The following is a 20,499-nucleotide window of genomic DNA, read 5'->3' as shown; positions in this document are numbered from 1 at the left end:
CTGTGCGCTACCTTAGCCTGGAAGCACACAAGTTCTGAAGAGGTTAGCATCTGCATGAGCAGCTCAAACACCATCCTGTTCCCACCTTCCTCTCTGAGTGAGGACACTGAAAAATAGCTTGCATGCTGTTTGTGCTGGAATTACACATTTTGAGCTGAACTACAAAATGTTATGTGGAATGTTTTTGTAGCCAACTAGAACGGCACCCTAAAGCTTTTGCGAATTGATACAAGCGTTGAGAAAAGAGGCTAAGTGATCGACATGTTATCTCATTGAGGACACAGCAGCTGAACATTCTGATTTATCCTATGCCTCTATTCCTGAATAGTAAGCATGTCTATATACGGAGATACACTTACCTTGGCACTTCTAATGTCACTGAGTTTCTTCTGCATTTGCTTCAAGGTCCAAAGGCTTGGGAAGACTGCAATTCACCTTCACTGCAAAATCCATTCATGCAGTTCAAACCTGTGATGCAACGGGAGGATGACTGTTGGTTCCAAAAAGAATTCCCACTGCTTCTATTGCAAACATTTTCAAATGAAATTATGCTATACCTCTTCTCAGCAATGGCAGTTAATTGACAAAACAAGTGGCTGCCCATTAATGGCAAGCAGCTGTCCTTTATGAGCGGAGGCCTTGTCAAATTTTGCACCTCCAGCCAATCGAGCTACTGACCTGATGTTTTCAATGTTCTTAGAGCAAATGGAATGAAAGGGTGGGGGGAAATTTGCATTTTAAAATTCAGCGAGGTTAGCCCTCCCACTGCCAGCACAGGTGTGTCTGCACCACGGACGAGCGTAGCTCTGATTTGGGCAATCTCACAAAATCAGAGCTGTGAAGAATAGTCACTTGGCCAATTTACTAGCGAGCTTCCAACATCCGTGGAACTATAACACTAGTGAGAGTCACCCCCATCAAAGGGAAAAGAGAGAGAGAGAGAGAAAGAAGAGGGAAGAAGCACATGTCCAGTGGTTAATTTATGGGAATGCACAGAATGTGTCCAGTAAATTAACTTTTCTGTAAAAATCAACTCCAAAGGGTTAAAAATCTTCCAGTGCAGACAAAATGTTTCTTCAGGATGTGATGACATTGCTGTCAACTTATTGGAATTGGAGTTGTTTAAACTACAGGAACTGTGTAAGGACGTCCGATGTCATGAGAACAGAGTGTACAGCAGATTAGTAATCTGAACAAAAGTTTTTTTAAAAACTGCAACTCATAACAAATAAATGATCACGACAAAAACATACAGCATGTATTAACAGTCCTTAGTTAAACATCAGGTGAAATGCAGAATAGTGCTAAAATAACGGCCCAGATTTTGCAGGAGCGGGGCATCTTGCAGTGTGCCCAGTTAGTTACACTTCTTCCCTCGCCCTTCAGCTTGAAAACTCTTTGCCCTGCAAGTTGCTGCAAGTGTGAGCTGATAACGGTGCAGCGAGGGAAAAGGGGCATCTGAGACCTTGGTGAACGATGAATCCACCATTTTATCTCTTTAACCAATGAGTTTTAAGGATTGAGAAAGAAACAGAGGAATGATGGAGACAGAAATAGGGTGAATTAGAGTCAAATCAGGTACAGAAACAGAAATAAAGAGAGGGAAAGAACGTTTGGATTAAGAGAGAGAAAAGAGACAGAAAAACAATAAAAAAATGTAAAAATGTAAAATTTTAAACATCTCTAACTCTGGGTGGGGGACTTCAATGTCCATCACCAAGAGTGGCTCGGTAGCACCACTACTGACCGAGCTGGCCGAGTCCTGAAGGACATAGCTGCCAGACTGGGCCTGCGGCAGGTGGTGAGCGAACCAACACGAGGGAAAAGCTTACTTGACCTCGTCCTCACCAAACCACGTGTCGCAAATGCATCTGTCCATGACAGTATTGGTGGAGTGACCACCGCACAGTCCTCGTGGAGACGAAGTCCCGTCCTTGCACTGAGGACACCATCCAACGTGATGTGTGGCACTACCACCGTGCTAAATGGGAAAGATTCAGAACAGATCTCGCAGCTCAAAACTGGGCATCCATGAGGCGCTGTGGGCCATCAGCAGCAGCAGAATTGTATTCCAGCACAATCAATAACCTCATGGCCCGGCATATTCCTCACTCTACCATTACCAACAAGCCAGGGGATCAACCCTAGTTCAATGAGGAGTGTAGAAGAGCATGCCGGGAGCAGCACCAGGCGTACCTAAAAATGAGGTGCCAACCTGGTGAAGCTACAACTCAGGACTACATGCATGCTAAACAGCGGAAGCAACATTCCAAAGACAGAGCTAAGCGATTCCACAACCAGCGGATCAGATCAAAGCTCTGCAGTCCTGCCACATCCAGTCGTGAATGGTGGCGGACAATTAAACAAGTAACGGGAGGAGGAGGCTCTGTAAACATCCCCATCTTCATTGATGGCGGAGTCCAGCACGTGAGTGAAAAAGACAAGGCTGAAGCGTTTGCAAACATCTTCAGCCAGAAGTGCTGAGTGCATGATCCATTTCAGCCTCCTCCCGAAATCCCCACCATCACAGAAGCCAGTCTTCAGCCAATTCGATTCACTCCACGTGATATCAAGAAACGGCTGAGTGCACTGGATACAGCAAAGGCTATGGGACCTGACAACATCCCGGCTATAGTACTGAAGACTTCTGCTCCAGAACTAGCTGCGCCTCTAGCCAAGCTGTTCCAGTACAGCTACAACACTGGCATCTACCCGACAATGTGGAAAATTGTCCAGGTATGTCCTGTCCACAAAAAGCAGGACTAATCCAATCCGGCCAATTACCGCCCCATCAGTCTACTCTCAATCATCAGCAAAGTGATGGAAGGTGTCGTCGACAGTGCTATCAAGCGGCACTTACACACCAATAACCTGCTCACCGATGCTCAGTTTGGGTTCCGCCAGGACCACTCGGCTCCAGACCTCATTACAGCCTTGGTCCAAATATGGACAAAAGAGCTGAATTCCAGAGGTGAGGTGAGAGTAACTGCCCTTGACATCAAGGCAGCATTTGACCGAGTGTGGCACCAAGGAGCCCTAGTAAAATTGAAGTCAATGGGAATCAGGGGGAAAACTCTCCAGTGGCTGGAGTCATACCTAGCACAAAGGATGATGGTAGTGGTTGTTGGAGGCCAATCATCTCAGCCCCAGGGCATTGCTGCAGGAGTTCCTCAGGGCAGTGTCCTAGGCCCAACCATCTTCAGCTGCTTCATCAATGACCTTCCCTCCATCATAAGGTCAGAAATGGGGATGTTCGCTGATGATTGCACAGTGTTCAGTTCCATTCACAACCCCTCAGATAATGCTGCATCCCGGCTCGGACTGCTTCAAGACCTGGACAACATTCAGGCTTGGGCTCATAAGTGGCAACTAACATTCGTGCCAGACAAGTGCCAGGCAATGACCATCTCCAACAAGAGAGGGTCTAACCACCTCCCCTTGACATTCAACGGCATTACCATCGCCGAATCCCCCACCATCAACATCATGGGGGTCACCATTGACCAGAAACTTAACTGGACCAGCCACATAAATACTGTGGCTACAAGAGCAGGTCAGAGGCTGGGTATTCTGCGGCGAGTGACTCACCTCCTGACTCCCCAAAGCTTTTCCACCATCAAGGCACAAGTCAGGAGTGTAATACTCTCCACTTGCCTGGATGAGTGCAGCTCCAACAACACTCAAGAAGCTCGACACCATCCAGGACAAAGCAGCCCGCTTGATTGGCACCCCATCCACCACCCTCAACATTCACTCCCTTCACCACCGGCGCACTGTGGCTGCAGTGTGTACCATCCACAGGATGCACTGCAGCAACTCGCCAAGGCTTCTTCGACAGCACCTCCCAAACCCGCGACCTCTACCACCTAGAAGGACAAGAGCAGCAGGCGCATGGGAACAACACCACCTGCATGTTCCCCTCCAAGTCACACACCATCCCGACTTGGAAATATATCGCCGTTCCTTCATCGTCGCTGGGTCAAAATCCTGGAACTCCCTTCCTAACAGCACTGTGGGAGAATCTTCACCAGACGGACTGCAGCGGTTCAAGAAGGCGGCTCACCACCACCTTCTCAAGGGCAATTAGGGATGGGCAATAAATGCCGGCCTCGCCAGCGATGCCCACATCCCATGAACGAATATATTTTTTAAAATTTGTGGAATGAGACTCCACAGTTTAAATTGTTCCCTTTTTGGGCCGGAGAGGTTGAGTGACATTGCAGGAACATAAATCTCATCATTAAAAAGTTACTTATGCTACTAAATTCCAGCCCTAACTTTCTGTGATGAGTTTAATTGGCAATTAATGTGCAAATGCAACAATTTCATGAAATTCACAGGGAGGTTGAGGATGAGCTGTCATTTTCGCGAGGCTAATGGAGCAACGCAAATGGTCGAGCAACTTATGGAGATTTGCAATTCACAGGGTAACTCTTCCTCACCTCAAGTTGCTGGACGATTTATAACGGTGTATGCATTAAACTCGCCATTATTTTGACAGCAAAATCTGGGCCATTATCTTTTTTGCTGCAAATCTTAACAGAATTCTCAACAAATTTCACAAGAATAGTTGTGAATAAATTTATCACAAGATCACATCTTAAGAGGAGCATGAGGCTAGGTGGTATATTCATGCATTGATGCATGAATATCAATCACTCACAGGATGATTGCATGTAGATTTATGGCCACATAGCCTCACTTGCTAAGTCACCAATCTCAGAATTTTTTTTTATGGTGAAGTGATGAGTGAAAGTTAGGTTCTTCCTCATAGCGAGGGCTGGAAAAACCCAAGGGAGATCTGATGCTTCTCCTAACAGTTTGTTAGGCTTCTTTCAGAATCAGCCTTATGAGCATGTCAGCTTTCCACTCAAGCCGGTGTGTGTAGAATGGAGAAAATAAGAACATAAGAACATAAGAAATAGGAGCAGGAGTAGGCCAATCGGCCCCTCGAGCCTGCTCCGCCATTCAATAAGATCATGGCTGATCTGATCCTAACCTCAAATCTAAATTCATGTCCAATTTCCTGCCCGCTCCCCGTAACCCCTAATTTCCTTTACTTCTAGAAAACTGTCGATTTCTGTTTTAAATTTATTTAATGATGTCGCTTCCACAGCTTCCTGGGGCAGCAAATTCCACAGACCCACCACCCTCTGAGTGAAGAAGTTTCTCCTCATCTCAGTTTTGAAAGAGCAGCCCCTTATTCTAAGATTATGCCCCCTAGTTCTAGTTTCACCGATCCTTGGGAACATCCTTACCGCATCCACCCGATCAAGCCCCTTCACAATCTTATATGTTTCAATAAGATCGCCTCTCATTCAATTAAATTAAAAGAAACACCCACAGCGAAAATGCAAATTTCATTGTGATATTCACTTACACATCTGGAATTTGGTTTAGCATGCAGCCTAATTATTAAACATGAACTGGCAACAGTAATAAGGATATTTGCATTGGCTGTTCATACATTGCCAGTCCAGCAATGATGATCATTATGTGGAATATGCAATGTGAACGTACACTGTTCTGTGAAGCTGAGGGAATGGAGAACAAGCACAACAATATACTAATGTTCTACTTCAGAAGCAATACAGTCCATCATTGTTTGTCCAATATTATTGCATTCATTTGTTTCACATGCACATTTTTCCAGGATAAAAAAAGAGGCAAGTTAACTTCCTCAATGGCAGAGTTGGAAAATCATCTAGAGTTTGTTCACTGTATTTATCCTACGCTGGTCAGGTCATTTTTGGTCTGTAGAATAGAAAGTGTGGAAGTTCTAGACAGTGTTTAGAACTTGCTCGAAGTTCTGGACAGTGATTAAAGTTAGACTTTTGTGTTATGAAATGCTTCCCTCTCTCCTTAATGTCGTGTACTGTTCTTATAGCTTTATCTGATTCCAGATATCTGCCAAAACCACTTAAAATCACCCTCCAATTCCTACCCTCGCTGGAAGGGGAAGGGAAAGGACCTCACCTCTCCTTTGCATCTCCCCTAGATTGCCTGATTGGGATCAGGAATGCACCATTAGTGGAATTGCAAGTACAGATCCATCTTCCACCATCCTATGATGCACAATGCTCGTGTATAAACATACTTCTGAAATGCTTTTGAATTAAAACTCTATTACGATAACTAGTAACGTTTTCCGTGCAAAAGGAAAATTGTAAGAATAAATAATACCTAGTGTATACTAAAATGATGTGGAGATGCCGGTGATGGACTGGGGTTGACAATTGTAAACAATTTTACAACACCAAGTTATAGTCCAACAATTTTATTTTTAATCCCACAAGCTTTCGGAGGCTTCCTCCTTCCTCAGGTGAACGGTTCACCTGAGGAAGGAGGAAGCCTCCGAAAGCTTGTGGGATTAAAAATAAAATTGTTGGACTATAACTTGGTGTTGTAAAATTGTTTACAATTATACTAAAATGGTTTAAGTACTCTCAAAGAGGACTGAGTGATGCCAAATAGAAACCTTTTGCAATTTACACAGTCATTTGAACTCCAGATGTGTTGCAGCCATTTTTTAAACCTATAGATATATGTTATGGTTTTTGACTGTTCAGTTCTATGTCATGGGATAAAAGGAGTGGGTGTTTTACAAGATTATTCTACACTCGAACTATAAAGGGAGCCAACCTGATCTTGGGTTAACTGAAGTTATACAGTTTTGCAGAGGCAAAAAGACAGTTGTATGTAATATGGTTATAATTTTAATTATACTAGGTAGGTCTCATTTTTCTAATTTAGTGACTTTATCAGTCACTTCATTGCTTTACAGGCAAATGAGATGTTTACACATTTCCTATCCATTCTCCTCTTGGAATCCATGAGCTGCAGCATGTAATAAAAACAATATGCAGTTTCAAAATAGAAAACAGATCAGCTACTTTAATTTAGCATTTTAACATGGAGCCTTTATGGGAAACACACACATACTCCTACAAGGCTGCAATTTAACAGAGGGATTGAAATAAACCATAAAAGCCAAATTTAAGCTGCTTTTAAGACTATATATCAGAAGCTAATCCCTGTTTCAAGGAAAGTGAATTATATCTATGCGTTGAGAACCTAGCCATACACATTTCCATCAAATGTCATCTAATTGGTATGATTTATTTTATAGTATTGGTATATTTCTTTTCTGCTGCCGTCAAGGGCCAGAGGAAAAGCTGGAGTGCAAACTTGTATTGCTGTGTTATTGCCAAATAGCATGGTGAACGTATAGGACAAGAAAATCTGCTAATGGATCCAAGGCCGCAAATTCTTAACAGAAAGATTACCATCTAAACTAGAGTAAAATTCAGATTTCCTTAACTAACTCAAATCAGCAGACTTACAGTCCATTCAGAAAACAGCTTGAAGCTCCCTTTAGCTCACAAAGTTACCGAGGCCTCTAGAGGAAAGGATTCTGAATGTCACCAGATGTATATTATAGCTTTGAGTAATCTTTCTCTCCCTGAGTGTTTGCATTGTCATAAAGGGTCTTCAGTGGGAAAGTCCACAAATTTAAGCAAGAGCAGTAACTCAATTTAACGGCCAAACAAGTCAAAACAATTAAAACTGGAGGCATCTTTGCCATTTAATCTAATCTATCAGATCTTCCTCCATTTACTCTATTTTACTGCCTATATGGCTTATGAACCATATTATTTGTCCAAGAGTTAAAATCTAAAGGCTGTAAATGTGGGTTTATTTTATTAGTGTAAGAGTTAATTTTCTTTCAAACAACAACCATGTTAGATTATCATTGACTGGATTTCTTGTGAGCAGAAATCAAAGGCCTAATTTATATTCTTCCCTTTCCCTAACATCTGGTAATGGCCCGAGTGAGTCATTGCTGAAAAACTTTATAAATTCAGGTTATTACCACAGCACAGAAGTTGGTCGTAGCCTATAGGAAGTAGCAGCTACTACTTTTATGTCCCAGATTTACCACTCAGCAAAGCCTCTATAAATTATTCCAAGTGGAAAATACAGAGAATAAAATGGAATAGCATTAACATGTGTATATAGTGAACATAACATTTCCAAGTAACCAGCTTCAGGTTTTTAGTCTACGAGCCCACAGTAACAACATCAACACAGTCAATACACCTTTGATTATACTGTCTGAGGGTACTTTGTGAAGTTAAAATGGTATTTACATGACCTCATCAATGGAAACTGCCACTTTTGCCAATACTAGATTCATCCAAAATTTTTAATCTACCGGGAAAACCACAATCAATGGTGCAGAAAGGAAATTCATGCACCTCTTCCTTTAGCTCACACAGCTTCCATAATGAAAAAGTGTTGCATCAATATATTAAAATAGCTAGTAAGAGGAAGTACTTTCAAATTATAATTTAACAGTGATTCTGAGGACTTTCTTCTCATTCTTGCAATTTTCACCTCCTCTGAATCTCAAAATTAGATTACAGTCGCCCTGCGATTCATTATTTTAGTAGATTTTCAAAATGATAAGTTTCTCTTTATTTAAAGAAGTCATTTGCATAAAGCAGACCAGCCTCCGGCTTTTCATTTGCCATTTCCCACCACCATTATATTCTTACTTTCAGCCAATCCAGCTCTCTTTAATCACCCAGGACGTCAAGATAGTGTGGGCGTTGGCTTCGCTCTAGTTATCAATGGTGCCTCTCCTTATTGACCGACAGATATTATGCATTGCACATCATTACAGGTTTCCATGTCAAGTGGAGCCTTCTGTACTCCCAGAAATGAAATTTAACCAGTGACAGAGGTCCAATCCAGTGGTAACATTCTTACAGGATGCAGTTTCAATGATGGGGACCAGTAAAAACTCAAGCATGAATTTTTTTGAATGGAAGTCTTACCTTCTATCACCAGAACCATTGGTTCTTTCTAGTCAGGATTTTTCTAAACTTATGCTCAAAGTCCTTTCTACAAAACAAAAACCGCTAGTATTCCTTGAGAGAGAAGCATGAAAAAATTATATTCTGGGATGAACCTGAAGCTGGATCGGGGGGGGAGGGGGGGGTTGGCGGGGCAGAAAGGGAGGCGAGAGGAGGTGGAAGAATCTTAAGCAGGAAATAAGAATGTATTCCTCCCTTTTCCAAACCTCCAAGGAACTTAAAACATCCATTTTTATAGCTACCTGCTTTCTGCTGTCACTTACTTTCATCTGTTGATATCAGCTCACAAAACTTTTGCCACAGCTTTCTAAATGACACTACGTATGTGTCAAAGGGAATCTGGGAAAATACACCTCAGTTACCCACTCCCACCATAAGTTTGTGCTGAACAGGATGAAGTATAACATTTTTATTGTCTACATCAACTGATTCTGGGCCAAGAACAGCAGAGTTAGGCACAGTATAAAACCTTTGCTCAGCTCTAACTCAATGTGCTTCAATATTAATTTAAGAAGAGCACCCCTTACCATGCCAATTTTATTTCCCACAACAGACATCCTTGTGGGCTCAGAGACTGCCAACTAGTGCCAATTATGGTCAGCTTTGTGCTATGGCCTCAAACCCCTTTAGGGACTAACTTCACTGAGGATTCTTAGAGTAAAGAAAATTGTTAACCTATCTACCTGGATCTGACTATAACTCATGTTCTGGAAATCACTTTTGTTTTTCAAAACAGCAAGCTTCTTTGAGATAGTGTCTCATTCCAATCAGACCAGTTCAGATTCCAAACACAGCTTCGATATTCACTTCACTTTTCAGCATAATTTTATTTATTAGTAAAACTGTTGTGTAGAAAACAAAGCTACTGTTGACTAGAAGACAGTTAACCATCTTTCAAATTAGACCTCTTCATTCCTGCATCTGTACTGAGGCAGAAGAAAAGAAAATCTGAGCACTGCAACTACTATCCTTTTTCCAGTTGTAGTGCACAAGGCAAGTTACAGAATCAGCATTTAAATTTGTGTGTGTGGACAAATATAATAACAAGAAGTCTGGTTCCTATTTTGTATTGCTGCTCGGAATGTCATTATTACATATTTTGAACTATAGATTTATGTTCTTGCTTCTTTTGAAGTATTTTAGGCAAAGTGACCCTTTAACAATACATTGTTGTAATTGTTGTAATTAAAATTTTTCTCTGTTTCATTAAAATGTCACATATTTTTAAATAAAGAACTATGTTGGGAAAAAAAACCACCCACTGCTCTATGATTTCTTCCAAGATTTACAGCTGAAGTCTCTAATTTGTTGAGCTTTCAGAATCCTTTAATAAACTTGTATTTCTTCATTCTTTCTTCTCATGCAATCATATCCCAAGAACATTTTTTTCTCAATAACTAGATCTCCCATGGTTCTGCTCACAATTAAATTGGGACAGTCGAGTGGGGAATGGAACATGGGGAAGGAAACGATGCAATCAGGTGAGGAACTGGAACTGGAAGAGGACATGAGGCTTGAGTTGAAGCAGGAATGGGACAATGTCGATTTGCTGGTTATCTGGCAACTGGGAATGATAAAAATCTGAAACTCAAGATTGGTGGAGGCAGTCCTGGGGCTGATGCCGGGAGTGAAGGTGATACTGGGATTGAGGCTGGGACAGAGACTGGTGACAGTGGCAGGGTTGGTTCTATCTAACCCAGAGGATGTATGCACTATTATTGTTGATATGTTACAAACCTTGTTAAATTGGCCTAAAAATTTCATGGGCCCTATCGAAGGGGCAGGACTTCCATCCACTGCTTTAGACTTTCTTTGACATTGTCCCAAATCCTAGGGATGAAGTCTTCTGAATATTCAGGGTGGCATAATCCAGAGTGGAACCCTGAAGAGATGGAAATTGGAGCAGTATCCTACCTCTCCAGAAAGTGGTCAGCCAAGGACTGGAAAGGGCCAAAGAAAGAGGCCTAAAAAATTTTAAACAGCTCCTTAGGAAGCTTGTGAAGGTAATCAATGCCTCACAAATTCCCTCCCTAACCTCTCTCAGCACTTGGGGTAAATACTATCTGGAGCTTTATTTGTTTTTAGCCCATTTAGAGAGCACATGGCCCATCCCCTAACCCAGCTTGTTCTGTATTTTTACTGATCTCTTTTCAATGGCTGGAACTCTACTCACACTTGATTTCCCAGACTCCTCTGCAGTTAGGACTGCATGGCTCTTCTGGACCACACTGCTGCCACGACTGCATGTAGTGCTAATGGGCCTTTTTAAATATATATTTTTATCCTTTCAGCCACTTGGCCCACTTCATGAAACCCACTCCCCTATCTAATGAAAACCCTCAAGACCCATTTCTTCAGCTAAACTTTTTATCCTAATCTCTCTCTCTCTTTTGCTCAGCACCTATTTTTGCTGTCTCCTTTTATGAACTGTCTTAGCAAGTTTTTGAGTTGAACTTGCAATGAAAACACAAGTTGTTTTTGTTGCCATTGCCTATATATTTAGTTTCCATCTCTTACTATTTTATAGTTGAGCACACACAGCAAGACTGTATGCAAGATGTACCAGTAGGTAACTAGTATTAAGCAGCATGGGGAAGGAGGCGGAAGAGACAGGAGTGGGAGTTAAGCTGCACTGGGACTTTGGGAAGGCAGGTGATGCTGGAGTTTGATACTGCTGGAGTAGGGGTCCTCTGATCTGACACTGCCGTGGAGGGGAACCTAGGGCTTGGCAGAACGGGGTGGGGGGGGAAGCAGTTGAATGTGAGGTCTGTCTCTCCTATCCATTCTTAAGGTCTGTTTGCAGTGAGGGGAGGGGGAAAAGCAGCCTATGAATAATTGAAGTTAACATCCCTGAAAGAACCTTGAATAATTATTAGAAACCTAACTTCCTTATGGTCTAAGTGCTGAACAGCAGAAAGGAGTAACACTTAATTGGAGGCTTTTTTAAAATCAAGCTATTAAAATCTTGTAATTATAATTTGACACTTCTCCATTCAATTGAATGACACTATGGAAAAGGTTCATTTGATTATCTTGGTTAGCAACTAATGGTTATATCCCTTTAAATGGGATTTCCTTGGTAGAATTGGAAGTATTTAAGGTCATGTTTTTTTAAAATTTATTCGTTCATGGGATGTGGGCGTCGCTGGCGAGGCCGGCATTTATTGCCCATCCTTAATTGCCCTCGAGAAGGTGGTGGTGAGCCGCCTTCTTGAACCGCTGCAGTCCGTGTGGTGAAGGTTCTCCCACAGTGCTGTTAGGAAGGGAGTTCCAGGATTTTGACCCAGCGACGATGAAGGAACGGCGATAGATTTCCAAGTCGGGATGGTGTGTGACTTGGAGGGGAACGTGCAGGTGGTGTTCCCATGTGCCTGCTGCTCAAATTAAAAGATTTTAGGAAGAAAGCTGTTGGGTGGGTTAGAAGGTTAAAGTAACTAACAGCTTTTTTTATGAAGCAGGTCTTCAAAAGCCAAGAAATTGTTGACTGGATGTTGGAAGGTTAAGAGATGTGTTTAATCAAACAAAGTAAAACTACATATGGATCACAGTATCAGTTAATAGCTTAAGTGTCTGACCACAGAGGGAAAAATGCACAACAGTAGAGAAATAATGTACAAACAAGGTTAGCCAAAATTAGGACAAGATAATGATGACTGAAGAAAGAAGACAATGGCCATGGATAATGACTTGCCACGGGCAACCCCAAAGGATGCCTGGGCATCCCAGGGAAAGTCAGAACTTCCCAATACTACAGCAGATAACATTGTAACATGGTTGTATATCTTATGCTTATGTCACCAATGGATAGCCAAATACTGGAATTTACCAGTGATGTGTTAAATACAGGCTGTAAACCTAACCTTACTAAACCATTCTTATACTGTTAACAAGCAAAATCTACCTCAAGCGGACATTACAATATACTTGAAATACTGTTGTGCCTATGATGATTTAGGCTATCAATTAACAGTAAATATCAAATTACTTTACTGTGATTCTTAGTACTCGAGATGGTATTAATGTTGTGATGTTGGAACTTGCTTTATCATAGAGATTGTTAACTAAAGTAGTGTTAATGTATCTCCGTGTCACTGATACTCTGACTAACTATAGATTATGTATTGGAATTTGATGCAACATTTTGTGCATATTGTGCAGGATATGGTGTTACATACTCTACAGGTTTTGCAGTGTTACTCTTTGTGGTTCAGTGTGCCATTGGCTAATTGTAAGCCTGAGGAGTTTTTCTTTCACTGAAACACTCCACACCCATTAAGAAATTGCACCTTGTCATTCAGGCTAATTGTAACCCATAATGGCAATTGAAACTGCAACTAGCAGGGAAAGAATGGGCAAATTCTCCCTCAATAGACCAATCTTGATTAAATTGGAATGCTGGTGGGATGAATCCAATATTAGTTATACCAGTGTGTGGGGCATTTGTAAAATATACCATTACAAGGACTGGACCTAAACAAGAGTTGCTGATCTACCTTGGATTATCACCAACACGTTCTGCCCTGGGAGAATGTGGCACATACGCCAGTCAGTTTGTGATTGCCAAATATTAAATGCAGATAATCAGGGGTGAAATTTTTTTTGGAGAAAAGGTGATTTGGCAAAGTTAAATAATTTTAATTGCTGTTCTGTCCCTATTAGATTGATGACTATTTTACATTGGTTCCCCTCTCCCAGAGACCCCCTAAAGGTTGTTATTGCTTTTTCCAGTTGATAGATTTCCTGGATATAATTAATGCTCCCCTACCCAACCCCCCCGGGGGAAATGTTGCTGAGAAGTTGTATTGCAATGTGGCCAGGCACGAATGTAAAGTTGGGTACATCACAGCTAAAACATTTCATCTGCCGGAGATACTGATATTCCTCAGAATGTTCCCATGTCTGGTGTCCTAAATTTACAATCCCAGCTCAGGTAGGATGGTCAAATCTACAGACCCCAGTGCAATTTGATATTTCATGGTAAGCCTTCTAAGAATCACATGTTTAATACAAGTCTACAGAAGGTAATGGAATCATTACAGCACAGAAGGAGGCCATTCAGCCCATCGAGCCCACGCCGGCTCTTTGTAAGAGCAATCCAGTTAGTCCCATTCCCCTGCTCTTTCCCCATAGCCCTGCAAATTTTTTTCCTTCAAATATTTATCCAATTCCTTTTTGAAAGCCACGATTGAATCTGCTTCCACCCTTTCATTCAATACATTCCAGATCATAACTACTCGCTGCGTAAAAAAGTTTTTCCTCACGTCACTTTTGGTTCTTTTGCCAATCACCTTAAATCTGTGTCCCTTGGTTCTCGACCCTACCGCCAATGGGAACAGTTTCTCTTTATTTGCTTTATCTGAACCGGTCATGATTTTGACCATTTCTATCAAATCACCTCTCAACCGTCTCTGCTCCAAGGAGAACAACCCCAGCTTCTCCATACCATCCATGTAACTGAAGTCCCTCATCCGTGGAACCATTCTAGTAAATCTTTTCTGCACCCTCTCCAAAGCCTCCACATCCTTCCTAAAGTGCGATGCCCAGAATTGGACACAATACTCCAGTTGTGGCTGAACCAGTGTTTTATAAAGGTTCAATGTAACTTCCTTGCTTTTGTACTCTATGCCTTTATTTATAAAGCTCAGCATCCCAAATGCTTTTCTAACCGCTTTCTCAACCTGCCCTGCCACCTTCAAAGATTTGTGCACATATACCCCCAGATCTCTCTGTTCCTGCACCCCATTTAGAAGTGTACCATTTAGTTTATAATTGCCTCTCCTCGTTCTTCCTGCCAAAATGTATCATTTTGCACATCTCATGTGTCATCTGTCATGTGTCCGTCCATTCCACCAGCCTGTCCATGTCCTCTTGAAGTCCATCACTATCCTCCTCACTGCTCACTACACTTCCAAGTTTTGTGTCATCTGCAAATTTTGAAATTGTGCCCTGTACACCCAAGTCCAAGTCATTAATATATATCAAAAAAACCAGTGGTCCTAGTACCGACCCCTGGGGAACACCACTGTATACATTCTGCTTGGACTTCCTGTGGGTTAATTGCCCTGGAGTGACAAACAAGACAACCATTTTCTTATTTGCTCCACAGCTTCAGGTTCAATGATGTTCGTGATCTATTGGGCCTAAAATTTCCATCCTGACCAAAAAAACCCTTGTCTTTATCACTCTAAGAACTAACAGCTCCTATTCTTTAAGAAATACACCCGTGTCCAACTGTATACCTTCCTCCAGTCTGAAAAACAACCGTTCACCACTACTCTGTTTCCTGTCACTTAGCCAATTTTGAATCCATGCTGCCACTGCTCCTTTTACTCCATGGACTCCAATTTTGCTGACAAACCTATTATGTGGCACTTTATCAAACGCCTTTTGAAAGTCCATATACACAACATCAACCACATTGCCCTCATCAACCCTCTCTGTTAGCTCAACAAAAAACTCAATTAAGTTAGTTAAACACCATTTGCCTTTAACAAATCCTTACTGGCTTTCCTTTATTAATCCACACTTGTCCTAGTGACTATTAATTTTGTCGCAGATTATTGTTTCTAAAAGCTTCCCCACCACTGAGGTTAAGCCTGTCGAGTTTATCCTTAATCCCTTTTTTGAACAGGGGTGCAACATTTGCAATTCTCCGGTCCTCTAGCACCACCCCCCAGTATCTAAGGAGGATTGGAAGATTATGGCCATCACCTCTGCAATTTCCACCCTTACTTAAATCAGCAACCTAGGGTACATCCCATCTGGCCTGGGTGACTTATCTACTTTAAACACAGCCAACCTTTCTAATACCTCCTCTATCAATTTTTACCCCATCCAGTATTTTTTTTTAAAAATTCGTTCACGGGATGTGGGCGTCGCTGGCAAGGCCGGCATTTATTGCCCATCCCTAGCGAGATTTTTACAACTGAGTGGCTTGCTAGGCCATTTCAGAGGGCAATTAAGAATCAACCACATTGCTGTGGGTCTGGAGTCACATATAGGCCAGACCGGGTAAGGACGGCAGGTTTCCTTCCCTAAAGGACATTAGTGAACCAGATGGGTTTTTACGACAATCCGATAGTTTCATGGCTATCATTACTGATACTAGTATTTTAATTCCAGATTTTTATTTAATTAATTGAATTTAAATTCGCCAGCCGCCGTGGCGGGATTTGAACTCGTGACTCTGGATTTTAGTCCAGGCCTCTGGATTACTAGCCCAGTAACATAACCACTACGCTACCGTACCCGTTATCTCAACTACCTCCCCTTTTACTGTGACTTTGGCAGCATCTTCTTCCTTGATAAAGACAGATGCAAAGTACTCATCTAGTACCTCAGTTATGCCCTCTGCCCCCATGCTGAGATCTTCTTTTTGGTCCTCAATCGGCACCACCCCTCCTTGTACTACCCGTTTACTATTTATATATATATTTAACATCTTTTTCAACAAAAAAAATATGCCTATAGAAGACTTTTGGAATCCCTTTTACGTTAGCCACCAGTCTATACCAACACTCTCTCTTTGCCCCTCTTATTTTCTTTTTCACATCTCCTCTATACTTTCTATATTCAGCCTGGTTCTCACTTGTATTACTTGGATACCAGCGACGCCCACATCCCATGAATGAATAAAAAAGGTATATTCTCCTATGAAGCAGTATACAACATCAGAAAAAAAAACATTTACTTTGTGACATGATTTTGTCAATCTGCCAGTCATGGTATTTGCTTCAGTTTTCTTATTTCAACAGTGATGATTCAGTCCTCATAGCTAAACCTCCCATTTAGGTGGAGCTGCGCCACTGATCTTTATTTATATACTTATCCATCATTGGCAGGAGTGTATCATGTGATGTGACCCATCAAGCTCCTAGCCCTGTCATATCACTTGCAGCACTTGAGTTAATTTTATACAGGCTCGCTCCCTCCCTGCTTGGGTTTTCCCTTCCCACATGCCATTATCTTTTTTGAAGGCCCAGACTATTTTTACAAGGCCTGCTGCCTGCCTTTTTCCTCTCTCCCCTCCCCCCAACCCAACCTCCAAAAAGGTCTTTGGTGCATTGTGTTTGGGATTTTTTGGGGTTCATGCTCTCCCCCTACCATGCCCCAGTTAACAACTGTTTTTCTCTCCACCACCATTCAGTACTACCTTTTTTTTCCCCTCTCGCTCATCTCAGCCCTTCATGATCCACTCCCAAAGCAGTGAAAAGCAGCAGCAAGCTCCAAGGGAGGAGACAAAGCACACAGAAAGTGGGGGGTGGGGGGAGAAAAGAGAAGAGGGAAGAAAGGGGAGGGGTGAGAGGGAGAAGAGCGGGAGGGAGAGTAGATTGGTCCTTGCCTTGTGAGAGGGCTGTGAATATGTGTGAGGCACCTTGGCACAATGTGCATACCGAAAGAAGCGGCAAATGTGTAGAAGAGGAGCAAATTGTCGGATGAAAGAAAATGTATACAGTGTGAAACATCAAAAGAACTTAAATATGAGAAATAGTCCCAGTCCAAACAAACTGAAAGCAAAATGTTTGCCAGTTTTGAGGGCAGGAAGAGGTGTTGACTGTGTGAGTGTTAAGCAGGAGGTGTAATCAAGTATTCCATTGTGATTGGAGGAGAGATTTGTGCAGCGGGGGAAGGGGGGATTGATAGTGCTGGGGGGAAAGTGTGCTGTTCCAAGGTTGTGTTCAGAGAGAGAGATGTTAAGAGGAATTTTAGGCTGGCTGTTCTGGTAAGGTCATTAAAATGTTTCCCCGCAAGGCAGCTAGGTTCTGGGAATGATGCTGTGGCTCTGACCGGATCAGCCACTATTCTCCCTGCAACGACTTATTAGGCATGGCATCGGTCTGCCATCTGAGGGAAACAGGACAACCTTCCTGGCCCTGACTTGTACAGTAAGCATCTCCACAGCCGGATCTGAAAATTGGGGTGCTCTAGCCGTCAGCACTGTGCCTGTTGTTTTAGATATACGTTTTCCACACACCATCAATGAAAGCTCCCCTTTAAGAAGTGGCAGGACTGAGATTTCCTGCCCTCCCAAATGATGAGTTGCCTATTATAGCAGTGGAATTAGTGCTGGCTGCTCGGAACTCAAATTTAAATGAGGCCGGGTCATTAAAATTGATTGGGCCTCTTGCAGTCATCGAGCGGGCAGAGCAGTCACCCTGCCCACCACCCGACTGATATGCATCAGAGACAAGAATCGACCCCTAGAGCTTTTGAAGGGTGCAATGCATACTCCAGCAAAGAATGATTAACTATGCTTTAGTTTCTCTATAGCTGGGACAAAGTTCCAAGCAACAGAACAGAGTGTTCCATGGGCAGCAGAAGGCATATGTAGAGTTTTGTTGCCAATTAGTGCACAGAATTTTTGATTTGATACACATTGTTGAAGCATAGTTGTGGCAGGTGTTTCTGGTGTAAACTTGAGAGCTTTGTCTTAATGAATATCAACTTTTAGGACAGTGTTCCAGTCGTGATCTTATAAATTATGCTCAGCCATCTACAAAGTAAAAATCATCCCACTGGAAAATTTATTTCCAGTGGGATGATTTTTACTTTGTAGATGACTGGAAAATTGATTTTCCAGCTCTCTTGATGGATATGTGAAAAAAAAGTACCATCTAATGAGATGTTTAAATCATGTAGCCCTGGATAGCCCCAGGTTTGATTTCCAGTCTCTTCTGATTTAGCTGATCACAACTGGAGTAGCGTTAGAATGGCAGCAATTGGACTCTGCACATTAAAAGTACTATATAAATGGTGTTAATGTAGAAAAATATCCCAAGGTGCTTCACAGAGGTGTAATCAAAAAATGGATGCTAAGCCAAAGAAGATGATAGTAGGAATGGTGACCAAAAGCTTGGTCAACGAAGTGGGTTTTAAGGAGGGTCTCAACGGAGGAAAGGGAGGTGGAGGAGTTTAGCGTGGGGCCTAGACAAATGAAGGCACAGCTGTCAATGATGGGGTGAAAGGAAGTGGGGCGATGGACTCCTATGCTACACATTGGGGGAGAAAAAGGCAGGGTTCCCGCTTCTGATTGCCATCTAGTGACCCCTAGGAAAGTCCACCTATTGACAATTGAGCTCAGTTGTGATGTCCTGTATGGGCAAATAGCAAGGATCGCAAATTTGCATTTGAACACTTTTAAATTCACCCAGACATGGTTGGCCACTTAGGATTTCTCTATAGTAACGAAAGGCAGCGGAAGTCTCGTGGGAGCAGGGGCATGAGACTTCCTGTTAGTTACAGCCTGACTTTTACTGCACACGCACAAGCTGCTCTGGTCAGCGTTTCACTTCAGATATCTCCACTGCTACTGAATCTCCTTGTTCAGAAACTACTCCAGCCTGAGAAAAGCTTCTTGAGAATAATCATATGGTTCCAGTTACTGGCTCAAACGTTAAGGGATTTGCCCCTTCGAAGTAGGAAAAATTGCTATTGTATATATGTATTCAATTGTGGTTTTTATAAAATGATTCAATTATATAGCCTGTTAAAGGTCTTAAAGTACGTAGCAGTTCAATAATTAGGATGCACAACTTTGAATCTGAAGCATGACCAATACTTATGTTGTGTACAGTATAGTTAATCTCGGCTGGATCATAGGGGGTTGATGGAAGGAAAGAGGATTCCCTCCTTCCTTTATATGTGCTGAGGTTTTACCAAAGTCATAGTAGGTTTTAAGTCATCCAGTATTTAGAGGGTTAGCAACCAAAACAAATCAAGCATGACTTACCTTCAGATTAAAAATGTGAATTAAAAACTGTATTACAAGTTACCCAGTAGCACAAGAAAGCTATCTGAAAATTGATGTAGGCTGATGTGTATTTGTACCTCAGTCTTCATATCTAAAGATAATTACTCCCTTCCCCAAAGCAATGAGTATTACAGAATAGTTCATGTGCTAATTTTAGCATTTTGTTCTTTTCCCACTTTATTTTTACACATTTCACACCAGCATTCCAATGCAAAAATTCTATATTAAGCTTTAAAAAAAATGAAGATTTTCAAAACAAGCATGAAATCTTTACTGCAAAGTGCAGTACAGAACATCAAACCAATAATTAAAATGGTCCAGGCAACACCTGTAAATATTCAATTACTGGAAGTTGACCACAAACAAGGATTTCAAAACATGGAGAAATCTGACTTCAGTATATTCAAAAAGCAAAGTACTGCAGATGCTGAAAATCTGAAAACAAAACCAGAAAAAAGCTGGAAATACTCAGCAGGTCCGGCAGCATCTATGAAAAACAGAAGTCAGTCAGTCGATGTTTCAGGTCTAAAACCCTTCCTCAGGACTTCAGTATGTTCATATTTTGTAGAAACAATGAAATTCAATTTTTTTGCAAAAGATAAAGTCTAAAAAACCTTGCTCCACCATCAGCATAGCTGCACACTGCATTAGTTTCTTATGAAATTGTACTACTATTCTGAAGTGTTAAAGCTAATTAGGTCAGAAATATTGATAGTTCCCAGATTTTGCTCCTTTTTATAGCTGCTCACTTCTCAGAATCTTGCCTCAAGCCAGGAAGTATAACAAATGAATCAAGTAATCATCATATCCAATACTGGAAGATGTAATCTTTTAGGGCAGGCAACATGAACCATTCCATCTCCTCCCAAC

General features: G+C 41.8%; 1 long non-coding RNA gene across 4 annotated transcripts in view; it reads right to left on the bottom strand.

Annotated features, from left to right (window-relative positions):
* The window catches only part of LOC137344923 (uncharacterized), a 104,007-nt gene that overhangs the window by 35,266 nt on the left and 48,242 nt on the right, over positions 1 to 20,499 (bottom strand). For 3 of the 4 annotated variants that reach the window (XR_010968496.1, XR_010968494.1, XR_010968495.1), the window contains exon 2: positions 360 to 468. The exons of the other annotated variant lie outside the window; for it this stretch is intronic. This is a non-coding gene — a long non-coding RNA (uncharacterized lncRNA). The remainder of the gene's footprint in view (positions 1 to 359; positions 469 to 20,499) is intronic. 4 annotated transcript variants of the gene reach the window in all.

This window comes from Heptranchias perlo, chromosome 28 (assembly GCF_035084215.1).
Source record: "Heptranchias perlo isolate sHepPer1 chromosome 28, sHepPer1.hap1, whole genome shotgun sequence".
NCBI lineage: Eukaryota > Metazoa > Chordata > Chondrichthyes > Hexanchiformes > Hexanchidae > Heptranchias > Heptranchias perlo.
This window is presented reverse-complemented; position numbering and strand designations above follow the sequence as displayed.